The 21,978-nt window shown below is 40.4% G+C and overlaps 1 protein-coding gene across 4 annotated transcripts in view; it reads right to left on the bottom strand.

Moving 5' to 3' along the window:
• ARID5B (AT-rich interaction domain 5B) overlaps positions 1-21,978 on the bottom strand; it is a 175,651-nt gene that overhangs the window by 55,759 nt on the left and 97,914 nt on the right. The gene's annotated exons all lie outside the window — the stretch shown is intronic.

Raw genomic sequence — 21,978 nt, 5'->3', positions numbered from 1 at the left:
TTTTGACATTATTAACTACAGCCGCAGGGCTTAGGGAAGTGGGGGTGGGGGGCGGGGCCTGGAAATAATACAGAGCTGCTAGGTGACAGCCTTTTGCGACATTGCTAATAAAATGGATTACTTGAGCCATACTGCCATATATTCTAGGAATATTCAGAAGTTTAATATTGTTATTAATACTTTTCTATCTTAAAAAATTAAAATCTAGGGGCCGGCCCGGTGGTGCAGGGGTTAAGTTCGAACGTTCCACTTCTCGGGCCGGCGTTCACCAGTTGGGATCCCGGGTGCGGACATGACACTGCCTGGCAAAAGCCATGCTGTGGTAGGCGTCCCACGTATAAAGTAGAGGAGGATGGCCATGGATGTTAGCTCAGGGCCAGTCTTCCTTAGCAAAAAGAGGAGGATTGGCAGTAATTAGCTCAGGGCTAATCTTCCTCAAAAAAAAAAAAAAAATTAAAATCTAGATTTGAGTGCTAGTGTAGACGGCCTCCTAAAATACAGAGCCAGAGAATCATTATAAGACATGAAGTGCAGACAGTGGTTCTTGGCTTTTCAAATGGTCACTGCTAGGAGTTGGTGTAACCACAGATGTGATGACAGTAGGATTCTTCATTTGAGTAATTTATAAAATGATGAAATTCCAGAGCTTAAGCAGAATCTTAGATACCATCCAGTCCAAACTCTTATTTTACACATCAGAAAAGGGAGGCCCAGAGAGTTTGCAGTTTGCCCAAAGTCACACAGCTAGCGGCAGAGCTGCAATAGACGCTGATGTCTGTTGGCTGCGTGGGATCAGCAGCAGAGCCTTGGCAGCAGATGGCTTTTCAATGGGCCCTGAATACCTCCTCTTGGGTCTCTGCGGGGTGAGCTCTGTCATCCCAAGACCACGTTACCAAAACACACTTTCCAAGGAACTGCAATTAATAAAATCAAATGGGAGCTGACAAGGACATTCCCACTGTGTTCAAATGCCAAAACATACAACTGAGAAAACTCACTTGGAGCGCACGGACTGTGGGTCCTTCTGGCGGGACTTCTGTGCACCACACTCCCAGCTGTTTGCTCAGACCCAAGTGGGAGGGACTAAGAGGAAAGCACTTGCGAAGCCATGAGGGCAGTAATCGGTATTTGGCCTCAGGGCCTGCCACCTGCTTGCTTTTGTTGGGCTGTGCTGTATAACAAAGGGGCCCTCCTTGGAGGAGGAAAGGCCTTGGGAATTCAGGACCTCTGGGGGCCAGAAGTGGGCCAGCGCAGACCTCACTTTGGAGGGGCCCCTTATCTTCCACCAGTCACAAATGCCTTGGAGGTCCTCAGCACCTCACGTGGCCTCACACCTGTGTGTCCCTGCTCCTCTGACAACAATATCCTTCCTTTTTTGCCTTTGTCCCTCCTGCCCCAACTCCTACTTGTTCTCCTAGACTCACATTGGGCATCACATCCCCTAAAAAGCTTTTCCTTACTTTCCTCACTGCCAGTGGGGGGAGGAGCCCCTTGTCCGTGGCTTCTAGATCAAGTAGGCTTCTCTCCTGCACCTATCACCTTGTATTGAAATTGGATGTGTCTCTCCCTCAGACTCTAAAGAGATGTTGTCCATCTTTTTTTTTTGAAAGATTTAATTTTTTTCCTTTTTCTTCCCAAAACCCCCGGTACATAGTTGTATATTCTTAGTTGTCGGTCCTTCTAGTTGTGCCATGCGGGATGCCGCCCCAGCGTGGCCCGATGAGCGGTGCCATGTCTGCGCCCAGGATTCAAACCGACGAAACACTGGGCCGCCTGCAGCGGAGCGTGCGAACCCAACCACTCGGCCACGGGGCCGGCCCCGAGATGTTGTCCATCTTGATCACTGTAGCACTGGCATTGTAGGCACTCAATAAACATTTACTGAACACGTGACTCTCTCTGTACCATATTTTGAAATCAGTGTCTGGTACTTGATAAGAGTCTAGCAAATGTTGGTTAAATTGTACTGACTGCTGATCCCACTGGAGAAAATAAACACCTCTGAAGAGGGCAAGGTGGCTGGCTTGTCCTGGGTGGTTCACTGTCCTGTCTGTAGCACCTCCCCTAGATCATGATTGCAATTAAGAAGGGGAAAAGTGTACGCCCACCTTTTAATTCTCACTATGTAACTCTGAGACCCGACTATTGTCAACCACCTAATTGCTTCACAGAAATCTGCCCTGTCTGTGCATCTATAGATCCACCCTGTTTCGCCAAGACCCTCCAACCCACAGGGATGCTTTCTCTCCTGGAGAACCCTAAACTGGAAAGAAGTCAGCAACACCTAATAGAAAGAAAGTTCCCAGGGGGAGATGGCAGACTGCCTGGTGAGAACGACTTTTTAAGGAACCTCATCCCGGCAAAGCTGCCTAAAAAAATGTGCCTGCAGACAAAAGTGTGGGTAAATCTATAACATAGAGATTAAATTGAAATTCCAATAAAGATTTTTAACAAAGATCAATAAAATAGGAGATTGATCTGCAGTTAAAAATTCCCAGTAATGCGGTCGTCTAGAAATTTCATAAATAATGCTTTTATCTTGATTGCAAAATAATCCCCTGCCACAAAAACAAGGTGAATCAAGGTAGGAAATTGTTCAGCGGGAATTAAAATGTCACACTTTACACAGAATAAAGCATTGCAATCACCAGGGAAACACACATTGCAAATGTGTTAACACAAAATTACATACATCACTTAATTATATAAGCGCATAGCTCCTGAGTAACCCATTAGCTAAATATGTCGGGCTGTAGTTGAATATATACATGCAATATTTTTAGCACAGAGGGGATGTAACTATGTCAGGCCTGGCACCATAAAGCCTGAGATGGCAAGTGCTATTAAACTGAGATGCAATCATGTTGAAAAGGAAACATTAACAAACAGCAGACAATTGAGAAGAAAATACAGTGAGCTTGTGTTCTACTCCATGTGCTTCCAAAACCTTATATAACTCTTCATTGTCTATTTTGTCTGGCTTGCCTCCCGGCTTTGTTCTATGCCATACTAATTTTATAATAATAAACTACTACACCAGTTTTATGAAATCACGCACGCAGAGAGGCTGCAGATGACATTACATCTGATTATCTTCGCCAGCAAAGGACACCGTTCTGAAATTAAACACAGTCTCATGCAAAATCACCCACTTTGTTTAAAATGTCCCCTAGAGTTCGCTTCCGAAAAAAGATACAGCATCTTTCCTTTCATCTCCAAAATGCCGGTGAAGTTGGTAAAATTGCTACTGGAGACCCAAGTTTCCTAGGGAAGTAAAGAGGGCACGAGATTTGAGAGCAGGTAGCTCTTCATTCACTTTACAGAACAGGCAATTGGATGACCCTGGGCAAGTCATCCTCTCTCTCTGGGGTTGAATTTGCCGATTTATCAAAACATGATGATGGAGAAAGACTATGAAGGAGATAAAATGAGACAATATGCCTAGCACATCATTCGGTACACAGGAGACACTAATAAATGCTGGATGCCATCATTATTACTATTATATACACAGACACAAGGAAGTAATACATCACTTCAAGCATTTCAAGAGGCCAGTAGTTCCTTGGTGGAAGAGTTATTGACACTCTAGAAACACCTGAACCCTCAGCCCAGAGGTAAGGACCTTGTAGAATCCAGGAAAAAAGAGAAGGTGCAATGAAAGCTAGAGGATCATTTGACACGAGCATCTGGTATACCTCCTTGGAGGCTGACTATTGTCTGCTCGGGCAGAGCCTTCCATTACAGTGGCAATAACTAGGTTGTTAAAAAGGGAGAACATGCCTTGGTGATAATTGATTCTATGTTCTAGGGCAACTTTAAATCTCAAAACAAAAAGTGAAGAAAGGAGGGGCCGGCCCCATGGCCGAGTGGTTAAGTTCGCGTGCTCCGCTTCGGCAGCCCAGGGTTTCACTGGTTCAAACCCTGGGCGCGGACACATGGCACCACTCATCAGGTCATGCTGAGGCAGTGTCCCACATGCCACAACTAGAAGGACCCACAACTAAAATATATTTGTATACAACTATGTACTGGGGGCTTTGGGGAGAAAAAGCAGAAAGAAAAAAAGAGAAGAAGATTGGCAACAGTTGTTAGCTCATGTGCCAATCTTAAAGAAAAAAAAAGTGAAGAAAGGAAATTACCACAGTAAAGTGTTGCCTAAATAGGACCAAAAAATAAAACTAAAAAAGAGACTATGCCAAGTATCTTCATTCTTTAAATTAATCATTGACTGTTTCTGACGCTCCCACACTCATCTGAATCCTCTATATCTTGGAATCACCATGCAGAGACCTCTGCACATTGTAGGAGCTCAATAAATAGACAACCAATTGAATGAAACTGAATATGGGAGACCAAGAAGAAAAGCAGCCTTTTGTTTCTGGGAGTCCTGGTATAGACAAATCTATGGGGAGGCTGAATCTCAGAGAGTCCAAGGCTTTTCCCCTGGGGTTTTCACTAGGATGTTCTTATTAATCAAATCTCACTTTAAACAAACCACTACGTGGCAAAAGAGAAGAGCAAATTTTATCTATACAGAAGTAAGGGCAGTTCACTTAGGAGAAAAAAAGTCATTTAAGAAGAAGCATTTAAGGTCTTGATTTCTTGCTGGCCAAATTAAGTCCTGGTTTTTCTTCTAACATCTAATATTTGCTGGTTCAATAAATATTTGTTGAGTTGCCATCATATTTCTGACCCTGTGCTAGTCCAGTTGGGGATAAAACAGAGAAGACGACACAGGCCCTGACTTTAAGGAGTTTACATTTTCACTGAATCTGAGCAAGTATCCTCACTCACGAGGCCTCAGTTCTCTCATCTGTAATATTAGGGGTTCACTAGACAGGATTGGTACACGGACCGAATCTGTCTGGTGGCATAGTTCATTCAGCTTGCGCAATTTTATTATTATTGCCATCAATTGAAAATCATGAGATTTTCACATAAAAATCAGTATGTCTGGATTTTCTTAAAGAGTTGAGAGATCTAACTACACTGGGCTCAAATTCTTACTACACAACTAAAGACTAGAGCTGAAAATCAGCTGCTCCTTTTGACAGAGTATGAGTATCTCCTGCTTCCTGGTTTCCTATAGGCCTCTCCAGCCTTTTCCTTCTAGGTTCCCTGCTGACACCTCTGGGCACCTGAGTTTGTGACCTATGATCTAGAAGGTCACTTAGGTTCATTTCTTTTCAAATAAGCTATGAGTATGAGAGCCAACCAATGGGTAAATCAGTAACCTGCAGAGAGGAGGTTAATTCCTTGACTAACCCATGTTCTTTACCTAGTGGTCTCAGTCCAAAGCCTGCAAGATCCTAAAGTGGGATACTGGAGGAGGTGTTATAATCCTTTTTCTTAAGAGTTTTGCAAAAGTCCATTATCTACACACGTATTTGGGATTAGGTAAGAGGCAAGCCCTCCTTGAACATAAAAAAGTATATCGAGCTACACTTAGAGGTCCCTCTTATAGCTTACACATTCCCTCTTTGTATGTGTCCAAGATGAATAGGACATTTCAGTGGGTCTATACGGATGCCAGACAAGATCTTGTTACTCTTAAAGATGCATAGCCTGATTCCTGGGGGATCTGCTTTGAAACTGGTATCACAAACCTGGTCATCTCAGCTGCAACTCAAACTGTATTTGCTCTTTATTCATTTTTAGACCCTTTGCGCTCCAAAAATGCTTCTTGATGGTTGCTAGGCAACTATTGTTGAATACATGCAAGAGATATTAATTGTGTGAACATTTTCTAAAACAGGGGAAAAAATTGTTTAAAACTGAGGACACTGCCACACCTAAAATAAAACATTTCCTCCTTAGGCAGCTGTCCACAATAGAGACACTGCAGACTGCTGGCTTCTGTATGTCAAGGGGGTAACATGATTCACCAAAAATTACTCATCTACACTTCTCTGTCTCTCCTATCACCCCTCTTCAACCCCTCACTCAAATATGTAAGTAGCCTCATCTTGTAACAAAGTCTCGCAAACAGGATAACTGGGATCTGTCTTATTAAATATTTTCTGCTTTCCCTGTTGTGTGGTTCCTCGCTGACCACAATTTTCCTGACATGTGTATGTCATACTTGCATATCCTCAGGGCAGGACAACTTGTGGCTCGTCCATTATTACATCTAGCTTTAGAACCCACTAAACTTATCGTAGAGCGATCGTCTCTCTGACCCAAATGGAAACAGCAAGAACTCTTCTATTTTCCACATCAAAGACTAAGCTTTCCGCTGATGCCAAATGCTCTGCACTTCTTACCAGTAAATGTAGATTTCATTTTATAGTGTGCTTTCCTTGCAAATTTTTTTTTGACATTCCAATATCATGATCAAGCTACAAAGACATAGACTTCTCTAAATTGAGTCAAATGTCTAAACTAAACAAGGGTAGAATTGTGGCAGGGTGATCTCCCTCTTTTGTTGGATATTAAGTGGAGAAAAATAATTTTCAATCAGGATGGAGTCCAAAGGGCAAAGTAGGCTAATTACATACTCTTTCCACTATATAGTTTACATGGGTAACTAGTGTCATCATCTGTCAAACGGAAAAAATGATTCAGGGCTCAGAGGAGGGCTTGGAATATAATAGATGACATATAAGTGTTATTATTATTATTATTGTTAATATTATTATTTCTGGGCCTTCAATCCTACAGTTGTCTTTCTCTATTTCTTTTTAAGAAAAATTTTTTTTTAAAGATTGGCACCTGAGCTAACATTTGTTGCCAATCTTATTTTTTTTTTCTCTTCTCCCCCAAACCCCTCAGTACATAGTTGTATATTCTAGTTGTATGCCCTTCTGGCTCTGCTATGTGGGATGACACTTCAGCGTGGCCTGATGAGCGGTGCTAGGTCCCTGCCCAGGATCCCACCTGGCGAAATCCTGGGCCTCCGAAGAGGAGGGCACGAACTCAACCACTCGGCCATGGGGCCGCCCCATGTCTTTCCCTATTTCTTGATCATATATTCTCATTTTGGCTAATTCCACTCAAAGATTATGTCTTCCCTATGAAATCAATCTGGAAAAACGTTGAGGATAATAGACTTAAGCCAAAAGAAAAAAAGAGGTTGCTACCAGAGATATAAATATATTAAATAAATAAATATGATTCCAAACCTTCAAGTTGACTTTTAGAAAGCCACAGAGATCAGAGAGGGCATGGCGTACCTGGAACAGAGAGTGATCTGGATGGTGTGCAAGTGTTAGGGTGGTAAGAAGGGAGGAAGAGAATAAAAATGGAGGCAAGAACATCATGGCTCTGGAATATTCTAGAAAGATATATCCTAGGCCTCTCTGTGCACCTACTGCCACTTCAAAGTGTCCCACAAACAGTTCTGGAGAGGAGACGGAGGCTAGCAGATCTCCCTCGGTTTAGGTGAGTGTGGTCTATACTGTAAATCTCTAACAAGTGTTGTATGCCAGGCACTGTGCTCAGAGCTTGATATGCAGACTTCACTTAATCCTCATATAATATCCCCTTGAGGTGGGCAGCATCATTATTGCCAGTTTAAAAATGAGAAAACTGGGGTTTAGCGAGGTGAAGTAATTGCCTGGGAGCACCAAGGTGGTAAGTAACAGTGAATGGAGGCTGAGATCCAGACTCATGTGTCTTCAGAGTTCATCTTCTGGGCCCTGTGCTACCTGCCTCTACAGAGGAGCCTGCTCAAAGACCCTACTGGGGAAGAGACTTTGTCCCCTGAGACGAGAAGGCCAAGGAGGAGGGAGGCCGTAAAAGAGAGTGCAGTGACAACCGGCACACACTTCACATACGACTGCTCACTCAATACTATAAACTAGGATGTTTGTGCTTACATAATTCCTTCAAACTAGGAAAGAAACAAGCTCAAGCTTGTTCATTCTTCTCCCTGTCCCACACATCATCAGAAGAAACTCTTCTCATTCCTAGCTAAGGTAAATATAATACCAGAACTAAGAATTATTTTCAACAAATATTTCTTTGGCATCCATTAGACCTATGAGGGTCACCAAAGAAACACGAGACAGGATTCTTCTTTTCTAGGAAAGTGGAATTGAGTTTGTTTGCTGAGAGATAGAACCGAGGGTTTTCCTTCAACATTCACCGGTTACCTAGGATATAGAGGCTACATACTGGGGACACAGTAGTTTCCAAGACACCTCTTGGCCTCACTCTCACAAAGTTGAGGTTCCGGTATGGAGAATAGAGAGATATGGTAGAGTGGATGGGTAGGTGTTATCAAGGAGCAACTGTAGAAGCTCTGGGAACATCCAGGGGATGCTGAACTCGTGGAAACATCAGGGAAGACCTCTCTGAGGAAGTGATGTTTAAGCTGAGATCTGCAGGACAGAAGAAGCTGTCCAGATTGAAGGGTGAGATGACGATGAGAAGGTTTCTTTTCCAGGAAGGACATATGCAAAGGTTTAGATTCAAGGGAGACAAAAGCAAGGTCAAGAAACTGAAAAAAGTCCACATTGCCGGGCTGTGTAGAGCACACCAGACCCCGTGACACGAGTACATCCCGCTGGTGAAGACCCTCCATGCTACAGGCTTTCAGGAGACACACAGAGGGATCCAAGGAGGTTGCGACAGGACTGCGGCAGAATGGGGCTTGCTGGATAGGCAGGATTATGAGGGTTGGTGGAAGGAAGAGAGGAAACACAGACTCCGTTTCCTTCTGTGCTCTTTCATTCTGTATTACACGGACACAGGTGGAGACTAACCTGGCTGCCCACCCTGCCGAGGGCCTCGTTCCCCCAGTACTCTGTCTCCGTGACACAACTTCACATTTGTATGCGTCATCCTCAGTGATAAAAGGCTCACAATCACTCCTTTCATTCCCCACTAGCCTGTGTTCAGCTCCTTCTGGAGGCTGATGATGCCTGTTTTAATATGTGATTCTTCCTTTATTCATTTTCAGCTGGCAAACGATTTTTAATTAGCCTGTTCTTTATTAAGAACATGGAGTGGGTTATTAGCTAGGTGTATCTTTAGGTCTTTGAAAAGAGTGAAAAAGACATAATCAATCTGTGTAGTGATGTTTAGGAGTTTAATTGGTATTAGTCAACATTGTCAGAGCAAATCTCGTCAAGTTCCATTTTTAAGCCTTGACTCAACTGACAATCCTACAAGGCAGAAGGGAAGAGTGGGATTAATATATTAGTCACTTATAAACCTTGCCAGTCCCTCAATTACATTAGTCCCAGTAAAATATTCAAGGGAATAATCAAAATAAAAAAATAATAAGTACCTTCCCTTCTGTCCACTGAATCTGAGAAGAAGGATTTGCTTAGCTCTATCATAGTACTTCAACACTGTTAGAAGTGACTGTTTAATTCAAGGGTGCCCCCACTGGCATGTGAGTGCCTCAAAGGGTAGCACTGTGATCTTAATTGTACTCGCTCTATATCCTTACATAGGGTTACACACAATTACATAGTTGGTTATCAATACATACTGGTGGGACACACGAATAAATGAACAAACCGATTGTCCACACCCCAAGTATCTGCTCATACGTAATGCAGGAACGTGGAGGACCCAAAGGCCCACATGAGCTGCCAGTGAGATGGAAGAGAAGGCCTTCAGGTCACCCTATTGGGCAGTCTTGCCCTGGCCAGCTCTTCCATATGGTTCTGTTTCCTGCAACAAGGCTTGGGTATAATAATCTCAGCACGAGTCTGACTCCTCTCACGGAAAAGCCAGTTGGGATCTGGACCCACCAGAAGAGGGTAAGAAGGAGGTAAATGAGTGTTATCACCACCTTATTAGAAAGCCAGCCCTTTAGCAGTTACTCGGATATTTCTTTATTATCCATTCTGAGGCACCTGTCAGAATTTGTAAGACCAGGGTCTTTGATGTATCTTCACCAGATAAAAACACCTCTTGAGCATCTACTCAATGAAATTTCTGGAATTCATTTTGGAATACATTTATCAAGATATTTGAGAAATTCTTCCAATTTGCCAGAGTTAAAAATGCAAACATGCTCTTCCTTTGCTTCAATTCCATCGTGCCCCCAGGTCAGCCTGCTTGGGATGACCTACTTGATTATACACAGAAAACTTGAAGAATTTATGTAAATACAGGCACCACAATATGGTCACAAGTTATACCTATACTTCTCAACATGAAGAGACTTGATCAAGAGTGATTTGTATGTAGCATGTTTTGCTAATTACACCTCTGTTGTAGTATCTAGCAGCTATTGCAAGAAGTACACAAGCCAACATAGGTCCATCTAGCTAATTTTAAAGCAACAGATGCCAACTGTGGATACAGTAGCAAGACCACAACTTAAGTACAAATGCCCAAGGTTGTTTTAGGGAAATTTTTGACAAGTAAAGGCAGACAGACAAATCCAGATCGCCTTTCTAAAAAAAGTCATTAGAAATGACCCAAAGTCTTCTAAACTCTCTTTAAAGACATCCATGTAGATCTGCTCAAAATAATGTTACTAAATGCTATAGCCAAGATAAAGAGGTTCGTTTACTGTGAGATTTGTTGTAGCAAAAAAATAAGGCACAGATGAATCACAAAGATGTAAGATAAAAACTGTGTGGAAAACACTGTGATAGATGACACATCTCATTAAATGCAATTTTATGTGATCGGTTACTGTATTGCCCTGTTTAATTGATTTATATACACTTTAGGAAGCTTTTTACTGTTCAGAATGTAATTATATACTTTATAATTGAGTACATAGTTGATTAATTACAATGTTTATGGTCATTTCAATTAAAAGCTGGATATCAGGCCCATGGTTGGAAACCTACCCTCCCCACCTTTAAAACACTGCTTCTACAAATAATGTTCTATGAAAATGAATTACACTTAACCTATAAGACTTCTGCTTACAGCACTGTTTCCAGTAGGACGTTTATATATAATATATCAAGGGGTCATCTTTTCTTGGGATAATTGTCTATTCTTAACTATTTTTAGTACAGGGTCATTCTCAATATTTTGAAAGTTCTTTCCAAACGATTTCAGAACAGGAAAAGCACATCAATACGGAAGATAATTTGAATCCAGTGGAAACTCAGTCAATATCTACCCATGAAAACTTTTCTGGATTTTCTTCAATTCAATGGTTTGGTAGCTTTTGTACTTTTTAGGAAGAACAATGAGAAGTTAATCTCTCTCCTTAAAAAAAAAATCAGAAAACATAATTTTGTCAAATCTCCTTCAAAGGAATTTCTTTTCTAGCTTCTTATCTGTTTAAAGCTGCTTAAGATATGGTAGTCAATATCAATCAGGAAACATTTGACCCAAAGAGATAAAGTCCGGAGGTATGATCCTTTGATGAATGTTCTGCCCTTATCAGCTTGTAATTGCTATTATAAACTCAACAGAAAGGTTCCCTTCCACTCTCCTTTCTGAAATAAGCCTCAAAGAGAAAGGAGTGGTGGTGTCACCATTAAACTTCAGGCCTTGGGCATGTGCAGTAACCACTGGCTGCCACAAAGACAGCAGGTGTTGCACTAGTCAAAATTAAGAGTCTCTGAAGGTCTAAATTTTATAGCCTATGATGCATTTTCACATACAGTGTGTCATTTAATCCAGACAGCAATCTCTTTGGGTTTGTAGCTCTTATCACAGCCTGTAATTCTGTGTGTGTATATGTGTGTATGTGTGGCTATATATATAATTATATATATTTATCTACTTACTATTCACATCCCTAGACTCTAGACTTCATCAGGGCAGGGGACCTATGTCTGTTTAACTCACTAAGGTTGACTTAAGGTCTAACGCAATGTCTGGTACATAATAAATTCTCCCTAAATATATTTGTTGAATTGAAGAATGGTGACCTCAACCAAAAGAAGAATAGACTGATGGAGGAATAGGGCACTCTGTTCTGAGGGGATTATCATGCTCATTTTAAAGCTATGGAAACTGAGGCTTGAACGTGAAGCTGCTTAAGCGGAGGGGGCAGGCACTTAAATCAATGTCTGCCATATCTTTGTGTGGGTGTTGCTGAGGATGCTGAGAAGTCTCTTATCTTTATCCAAGACACAAAATGTGTAAAGCAGGAGAGAGCACACCACCCGCTTCATTGCTGTGTGACCTTGATCATAACTACTATTGCTATTATTTTAAGACTACTATACCAGGAGTACAGTGCTACACACTACCCATACATTATCTTGGCTAATCCTTATGACAACAATGGGAAACAGGTGTTATTATTGTACACAAGATAGAAAACTCAGTAAAGTTAACTAACTTAACAAACAATGACAACAATAGAATGAACAAGAGAGCAGACCAAGTATTATGAAAACCTGGGGGTAAATTTCCTAAATATCTATTATCTATTACCCAAAAGTGGGTAGACAACAGCAATGGCAGAGTGATGGCTTTATTTCTAAGGGCCACAGGAAGCCTCTAGCTCTGCATCGCATTACTAGAACACAAGAGTAGCAGTGGTGGCTGAACCAAGTACTGGTTTATTCCAGACTCTCCCATTAACACATTTTATCCCATAAGTCCCAATAACACTATTTCTGCATCTGTGATAATGGGCTAATATTATTTCCCTCCCTTCACTCAAAGGACTCTTGGAAGAACAAGATAAGGAGAATCATGTTTACCAGCTAAACGATACTGTGACAATTTGGAAGAGAGGTGGAGCATTGCTGTGAAAAGTTCCCCTTAAAGCCCTCGTAATCTCCAACCAAAGGTTTCATCTCTGTGGATTAGTGGCTTTGTGTTCTGTAGACTATTTCACCCACAACTCCACCAATCCCAGGTGGCTGTAAAGATAAGCTGCTCTGAATGCCCACCCTTATGGTAGGACACAAAGTCTTATCAGGTTCAAAGCCAGTGTCAGTCCGAGTATGCCAAACAGCGTGGACATACCTAAGTCTTCTCTGTCCTCCTCCAAGTTAAAGACCATCCAGGAAGCCGCCCTGACCACTCTGGCCAAAATTATTATCCTTTTTTTCAGTTGCATAGTCTTCAAAACACACTTAGCTCCTTATTCTTCTATGCACGATTTGTTTTATGAGTCAGTTCAAATATACTTACTGACTCTCTCAAATAAGCTGTGTTCTCAAATTGGCTGTGTTCTCCAATGTGCCTAGGGCACAGCTCAGGGCAGAACAACTGCCACCAAATAAGTATTGTGGCTTGATTGGGAGATAAGAAATATTTCTCTTAACTTTGTCAGAAAGTACCATTCTTATTAATTTTATAAGTAAGGCTTCTCTTCACTTGACTACTATTATATCTCACTATGTGTCTTTCTATCCAAGTTGCAACCATCTTATCCTTCTTTGCTTCCTTACTAGGTGCTGGGGAAGGGGTGGGAGACTTGCCCCAATGTGTCAAAAGTCCAGGCAGGAGAAAAGATAAACAGAGAGCCATGTCTCTTTCACTTGTTTCCAGTATTTCCTTCATCTAGAGACCTTATCTAAAGTCTTAAGAAAATAGATGGGAAGTTAGTGACACTGGCTCAATGGGTTTTGCTGCCTTGGTCAATGAACAAATTTAACCCTGTACCCAGTTATAAGAGAACTCTGTGGATGTTCACACTGAGGAGTTTTGTTTTATTTGTTTTTAGTTTAAATTTGGGTCAATTTCTTTGCTAGAAAGTATGCTTCCAGCTCCTTTCTGTCATTTTAGTTCTTTATAAGACTCAGGGAATATATGCCTACGGAAAACACATTGATTTTAATATTCCTTTGATGATGGCCATCAAATCACATCAAATTCAGAGCCAAAGCTACCAATGAGGGATCATGGTGGCACATGGGAGCATATGGAGGCACAAGTAAAGTGGTGAGGTTTTCAAAGGACCCCATGCCCTAACAGGTTGAAATAAAGCAAGAGTGCCCCTAACCTGGAAAGGCACATGCAGTCTAAAAAATCCTCACCCACAGAATGGGTTTTAGAGTCTCAGGAAAGTGGTGTTTGGAAGATCTTCGAGCTCATCTAGTCTGGTCCACTGGACTACACTAACAAACTCAAGTATATAAGCTCTGCTCACATCACATGAATTCTATTTCAGAAAAAGAAGAGGATTAGAGAGCCTGGGGCAGGGGGCTGTAGAGCTACTAAAATGGTTACCAAGTGAGAAATTTATAAGAATCAAGAAGAGCTATGCGATAGTGTGTCTTATTTCTACTTTTCCCAAAAAGAGAAAATTACAAATCATTAATAACTTCCCTTCTCTGACTCCTCTCTATGTTGTGTCATCTCCCAATTACCGAGATTGTGCTGATGGCGCCAGTTTCTTCAAGGCCCACCTATAAAATATATGGACTAATTGTTGAACAGAACCAGGGAGCTATTAACACCGCAGTGGTGCAGCCCCTCTGGCCACGGTCTGTTACATCTACACCACTGGCTTGTACAGCTCCAACTCAGGCCTGGAAATGCTGAAATAAATTACCTCCTTTATTTAGACATAAACATCACATCACACCCCAGAAGGGGCCAGCATGGACGTTTCTGGTTCACGCAATCAGTCCAGGGCAAAGAGAGATACTTCCTTGTAAATATCATTAACCATAATCTGAATTCTCTAATTCCAGAAACCCATTCCTCCAACAGAGTAGTATTTATAGAAAATGAAATTTGGGTTTTCAGTTTTGCCAACTTTCTTTTTCATATTCAAATGCTACATATATTCCAGAACATGTTTACAGAATTTTCCCATATTTCTAAATAAATACACAAAAGAAGTTCTGAAATATACACATTTTAAAGATGACTTTGCACACACCAAGTTATTTCCAGATGTTTTACATTCTGAATTTCTCAATAAATGAATAACATACTAGGAAAGCAAACACGGGCTGACAGTATTTAGTCTAAGTTTTTTAAATGGTATAACATGTGTAGCTAAAAACAATTTTCAATAACTATATTTCACTATCAGCAGTTATTAAAGAATTCAAAATGAGCATTTGTAGGGCTTGGCCCTGAGTTCTTACAAATGTGGTCTTTAGGATGATTTTAATTGTTTTGGGTTTCTCACAACCACATGGCAGCAACAACTCTTGTATCCTGTGAGTTATATTATATATATATTCATGTGACAAACCCATGATCTCAGTTCACTGCCACAAGTGCTCATTAACAAGCCTCACAGCCCCACAGTCAGTTCTGGGAGCTTTGAACCAGTTCCAGAAAGAGGGCTCCAGCAAATGGCAGCCTGGCCTTTTCACTTCTCCCATTTTTTACATTAAGAAAAAAAAAAAGCAGAAAATTCCCAATAACTGCTCCTTTCACACCTTTTATCTCCTTTATAAATTGGTAATATTCACTCATTAAATCTCAAACTTTGCTACATTCTTATGTAATTCTCTTCTTCTCTGGGGTTGGCTTGTGAAATGTCTTTAATTAAAAAAGCTAAAAGCACTCTAAATCTGGATGGCAGACTCATTTCCAGGGCATTCAGGCATGTTGTCTAATTTTAAAACTCTGACAGGATACATGTAAATTTATGCAAGTTTCATAAAAGTCACAATTTCCTCCTTGAATTCAAGCTAAAGTAAATGCCCCTGAGCTCTTTTCAAAGCTGTTTGTTTTACTGGAAAGCTCATTTTGCCCATTGTGTTGGAGGTGATTATTCTAAAGAATATCCAATGTCAGAGTCCCATCAATCCACTAAGAATTAAGGAGTTAAATTTCCCTACTATTGATCAAACGGGCTCTTTGATCACTATTTTATGGCTCTTAAACACAGATGGGGGAGGGGAGGGGAAAATATTATCATGCAAATTATTTTGGTTGACAGTAATTAAGAAATTATATGTTAAGAAAATCAGTAATTGTTCACATGAGTCATTAATGTGTTTTCATTCTTTGTAAAACTTTCTGGCACGCCCTTCCTTTCTTGCTTTAAATAAGCAAGGACTGGAAAATATGCACAGTATTTGGAACCCAGGGGAGTGACATATTAATTCAAAGTTTGCTTGGAAGCGTAGCTGTGTGGAAACTCAAACGTGTTCCCATCTTTTTTGTTTCTACCACCCCTTTACCCAAGACTCCTCTCTAGAATGTTGGGGCCGCCTATTTGAATGTGTGAGGCAGGGTCTTCAATGGGCTGGGGCTCTCCTCCTCCTCCCTTCAGAGTGCCTTAACTAGAAGACCCAGTGCTTAAGAAATCTATAAGGAAAACCAGAAAATGGAGGAATCAAAACCAGCTCAGCCATGGGCAATTAACCAGTCCTTGCTAATTCTGTTGCTCCCCAGAAGCAAATCTTCACTCTGAATCAAACCTTTGCCAAAGTTTGTTTTGGAAAGGTCTTAAATCCACAGGAAAGAGACTAACAGTGTATGATGGAAGGCTGAGACAGGTTCCCTCCTAAACGGTTGGGACACCTTCGAATGAACTCAGGTTCGCTTACAAATCGCCGATCCCTAAAAGAGCGCAAACTAAAATTACATTTGTTTTTATTGAAAGGCAGCCTCAAGTGCTGACATGTAGTGTATGACATGTGATACATAATAATACTCTTAAACCAGTTCTGACATAATATCTCCGGCGGCCTAATAACCACAAATGATTGCTTTAGTTAAGAACTAGCCAGAAGCAAAATAGATCCATGTAAAAGTAGCTTGAACCATAAATACCTCAACAATATTTTATGTCACTTTGTAAAAGTTAAAGGACTCCTATAATAATTAACAACAAAAACGCCATGTTCTTTACTATTGTGTGTTGGTTGTGAAAGGTTATTTCATAGACCCGAGGCTGCCAGTGCCGTAAATTATGCAGGCACCAAGAAGCATTAAGGAGAAATAATAGCAATTTAAACGAAGGCTGACGTAATTCATGATAAACAGTCATTGGAAAATATTACAATGTTGTCTTTTTTGAGTGGGTTTAATCACAAGAATGTGACCATATTCTAACATAAACCACTTCTCTTTTCCATTGTGCTAGCACTTGGAATGTTGGCACCCACCCTAGCTGCAAGGTTCTTATTCACAATAATTGCTGAATCCAGAGCTCTAACACCTCCAGGGAACCTAACAATGTAAATTTGGTATTCTGATTGATGGAAGGAGCTTCCAAGACAAAGCTCAAAAGCTCTGGGCTGCATGGTGGTCCAAAGGAGGGACTGAAATTTGAGACTCGTGCAGCCAGGACACCTTAAAGAATACCTATCAAAAAGACGGCTAAGCAACGCAAACACTGAAGAATTACTTTATTGTCGCGTCTAAGAGAACCTTCAGATGTGGGATAAATCTGGCAGCTATTCTGATAAAAGCAAACCTTTGTCACAGATCATTCTGGGTGAACTGTAAATACAGCAACACGTTAAGAAGCAAATATGATGAGGAAGACCAAACCTGCCAACCTTCATTAATGCAAAATATTGCCGGGTCAGGATCATGAGACATGATCACAGGATATGGTGGCCAAGCAGATGTTTATATCTGAACAAACATAAATAATTGTTACCTTTAATATGGGGGAGGGGGAAGGGAATGCTGTGCATAAAACTGATTGGGGGAAGCTTTTTTTTTACCCAAAAATTAAAGCTCAGAACATGTCAACATGGAGACTGGTCAATACTTACTTCTCTGGATTCGCCCAGTCTTTGGGAGTGTAAAGAGAATAGTGATATTGCGATTATAACTGCACAGCCTTCTTCCGTAGAGTTCATTTAAAAGTCTTTAAACCACCTATTGATTATCTGTGTCGACGAAGCAAGGCAAGGATAAAAGAAAACACAGAAAAGCTAATAGCTTATTTTTCCCACTGGTTTCTATTTCATTCATGATCCATTCTTTCCAAAGGCCATTAAGAGCAGCAGAAGTGATTTCATTTTTTCTTCCTCTCCTTTTCTCTGCCAGCCTTCGGATGGAGGTGCTAATGAGCTGGAATAAACTCAAATGAAGGCAGAGGAGGCCTGCCCAGGAAGTCAGGGACTTGGATAATTTACATAGTGGGGCCCCTGTCCCTCATAATCAAAAATTAATTGCCACCTTCCAAAGATCATTTAAAATACCCATTATATAGCAAAACAGACTATTTGTGACCCTAGATCTCTTTTTCCACCTGAATCTATTTAAATAGTCCCAGAGGTCAAATATCTGGCCCCTCCTTTAAAAATATTCTTTCAAAATACGATAAATGGCTATCTTTGGCATTCATACTAACAAAAACGTGTTTTATCTCCTCTTACCACACAAACCTTACTTTCTCTAAATAGCCCACTGCGAACATTATCAGTGAATTTTGCTCAGTGTACAAATATTTTATGTATTACAATGAAGAGCAGAACGCAAAACTTGCAAATATTTATTTTTAGACATATGGGAAAAAAAGCAATTAGAGCTAAAAATGTGAAGAATGAAGAGCTCACTTAGAAGCAATTACATTGGACATGCAAACTGTTCTGCCATGAAACTTTTATTCAGATGCTGAAAGCATATTAAGAAATATCACTTGCACATAAAAAAAGAGAATATTATTTCACAACTGAAAATATCCGATCACTATAAACAACATCTGGGGGTCATTAATAACTTACTCTGCAGCTGAATTAGCCAAATAATACGTGGCCTGACTCAGAATTCCTAAATTTCTATACTTGAAGAAAAACAGAAAAAACAAAACATAACAAATTATGACATATTTGCAAATATGGATGTTCCCTGGGCAGTTTACGTGAGTATGCAAACATGTGTACACGTAATGGTCAATTTGTGTACACATACGAGGCACAGGCTGTTTGTGTGTTACTCACTACCTCCCCTTAAGTGGTGTCCCGTTTTTGTTTGGAGGAAGTTTAAGATTGTAATATTGAGTTCACTCTCTGCTCAGAGCCTTGTATGTAATTAGCATATTTTTCAGACTGGTAAGAATCTGACCATAAGCAGCATCTGAGAAGCTTTCCATTCCAATCTACTACAAAGCCTTTCATACGTGGCCTCATCACACATTTTAAGAACAAGCACACTGTTCAAATATTCCAGTCCTAAGATAAAAGAACTAACAATTTTACTGCCACACAAGCCACTGTACTGAAACACCCTAAATATTTATACTAACAGGAGTTGAAAATAGTATCAGAGAACAAGGCCAAAATATTTCTTGCACTCATTAATAGCAACAGTCTTGGGGAAGACAGATGCCAAAAAGCCAGCACTTTTCTAATTCACTGGGTCCCCTCACATGGTCTGTTATTATAGGTTTCATGGGGAGTCAACAGACTGGGTGACTTATGGGCAGGGGAAAAATAGTCTTTCAGATAATCCATATTTACATTTTTTTAAATGTCTCTAGAACATCTCTCTGAAAAGTACCGACTTTTGATTGTAAGATGCACAATTCTTTTCACATCTCAATGTCTCCAGAATCCGTGGTCTCCCAAGTGATGGCATCCTACAATTATAACGATTTTTATTTCCTAACGGTATATATAAAAATGTGTATTACAAACAATGTTGTCTTGATGAAATATAGTACCTAGTTTTTGGTCTGTATCAAGGGTTAGCAAATTTTTCTGTAAAGGGTCAGAGTGTAAATATTTTCAGCTTTGTGGGGCATACTCAACTCTGCCATTGCAGCACAAAAACAGCCATAGATTAAGACATAAGCTCATGAGTATGGCGTGGCAGTGTTCCAATAAAACTCTATTGAAGGCGACAGTCCAGATGTGGCCCGGGGCCTGTAGTTTGTCCAGTGTAAACTAGATTGTAAACAGCACGCTGACCTGTGAGAATGGACCAGCCACGCACACTGATGGGACACCAGGCCTGGTGATGTACCTGCTGAAACACGAACCTTGCCATATTTCGCAGTCTTCCCAGTCTAACGACTCGCCTACAGCAGGTGCTCAATATATGTCAGATAAGGCTGAAGTGACTGGCCATGTTTAAACTCACATGAGTCACTAAACGGACATTGTTCAGGGGCGGGGAAGCAAAGACTTTGCAGGTGAATGGGAAGAATGTACCAGGCTACCTCCATGGGAAAATTGCTTTATATATTTGACAAAAGCCCCGGAAATTTTGAGTAGGATTCTTATAATTATTATTTAGTGAATTAGAACAGTTCACAGTCTACTATAAAGAGGAGCCCAGCACACCCTGTAAGAGCACCGACCGTAAAGTACACAGAGCCTGGTTCGAATCCCAGCTCCATCACTTAACCAGCACTGTTGGATGACTTCCTTAAACAGCTCTGAGCCTTGGTTTTCTATCTGCAAAACAGGGATAACAATACCTACCTAAAAGTCCTGTTGTGAGAGTGTAAGGAGATAATGTATATAGTAGCTGCTCAATAAATGTTAGATAAAGTTGGCTTCACTAAGCCTTTCTCTGAAGTGATCAGTCATATTTAATAAAACAATTCATCAAATGGGTATCATTTAGGGACACAAACTATATTTAAGCATCTCACACAGTGCCTGATGCACAGCACACTCTCAATAAAAGGTATGAGCTACTGGTATTATTGTTATTTTTTAACTAACCAGAATTCTCAGGGAACGAGCTGTCCTACTTAACAACATGTAAAGTTTACAGAGAATCATTTCACATCGTGATTTGTTTGATTGATAGAATATAAGTATGTGAGAACAGAAAGGGATCTTAAAGATCCTCCAGCCCAGGAGTTCTTAATCTAAGGTTTCACATTGTCTATGAATCCTGAAAAATATATGCAGAATTTTCTATATTTACTCGATATGTTAATTTTTGCTAATAACATTGTTCAAAGCCATGATGATGATGGTGATGATGTTTGCATGCACATTTTTATGAGAAGAAGATTCACAGCTTCCATCAGATTCTCAAAGGGGGCTGAGATCCAAAAAGGCTCAAAAATTTGGTCCAACCTTCCATTTCTCATAAAAGACACAGATAGACAGAGTTAACAGAGTTACCAAAGCTCTCTATTTGGTATGAGGGTCAAACTCTGAACCCAGTTCTCCTGAGTCCCAGTCAAGCGCCCTTTCTATTATGTTGTGCTTTTTCTTAATTTCTTGATATTTAATAGCACTAGAGTATATCCCCCCAAAATCACAGCTCTGCACTTTTCCTTAAGGCAAGGCCTTCTACCTGAGCCTGTGACTGTCCAAGGAACACACCGTGCCTTCTCCTGCTACTTCTCACCACATCTGACACGCATGTCAACACCGGTTGTAGCTCAACGGTTCCTCCACCACACCTGGACAGAAGCAATTAAGGAAGGAGGAGCTGACGGTAATAATTACTATGTCAACTTCCATTCTCCATTATCATTGCCACCAACTCCAACTTTAGGCATTCCTACAGCACTGAGTTTCAGTCTTAATGTGTATAAAGTGGACTTAAAATAATGGTAACAGGACATTACCCTTTCAAATTCAGGAGGTCTGAGACTAAAAATCAAAGTTTTAGTAACTTCTTCAGGAGACTGATGCTGATGTGAAAATCTTTGCCTGAGCTCACCTTCTTGCCTAAGCCCAGTATTCATTGAGGAAATTTTTTCTGGTTGTTCTTTAGAGCCACGCAGAATCTCTGGATCTTCCTTCTGAACACTGGTCCTCAGTGTCCTCAACCGTAGCTCTAGAAGGTTCGGTACATGGGGCTGTTCGTGAACTAAGCCATAGCAGGCTCTGATTATCTGATCTCTCTGCTATGACTTAGAAGGAAAATAGTTTTGGCAATAAGAGATTCCTGGAATTTATCCTAAAGAAACCATCAAAATCCTGATCCTTTTATAGATAAAGATGTTCATTACAATATTAATTATACATTACACATCAAAGCAACATAACAAAATGAAATCCTGGAGGAAACAATATAAACTTCTAATAGAAACGGATTCTGTAAACCCTGATAAATTCACTTTATGCAGTATTATGCAACCATTAAAATGGTGTTTATAATAATGTGGGGAAATGTTTATTTTATAATAACTAAAATTTTAAGATACAACAATTGCATACATAAAATGTTCTCAAGTAAATAAAAATGCTTGGAAAAAAAGACTGGAAGGAAATAGATAAACACTGATGCAATTATTGATGATTA

Source organism: Equus przewalskii, chromosome 1 (assembly GCF_037783145.1).
Source record: "Equus przewalskii isolate Varuska chromosome 1, EquPr2, whole genome shotgun sequence".
Taxonomy (NCBI): Eukaryota; Metazoa; Chordata; class Mammalia; order Perissodactyla; family Equidae; genus Equus; species Equus przewalskii.
This window is presented reverse-complemented; position numbering and strand designations above follow the sequence as displayed.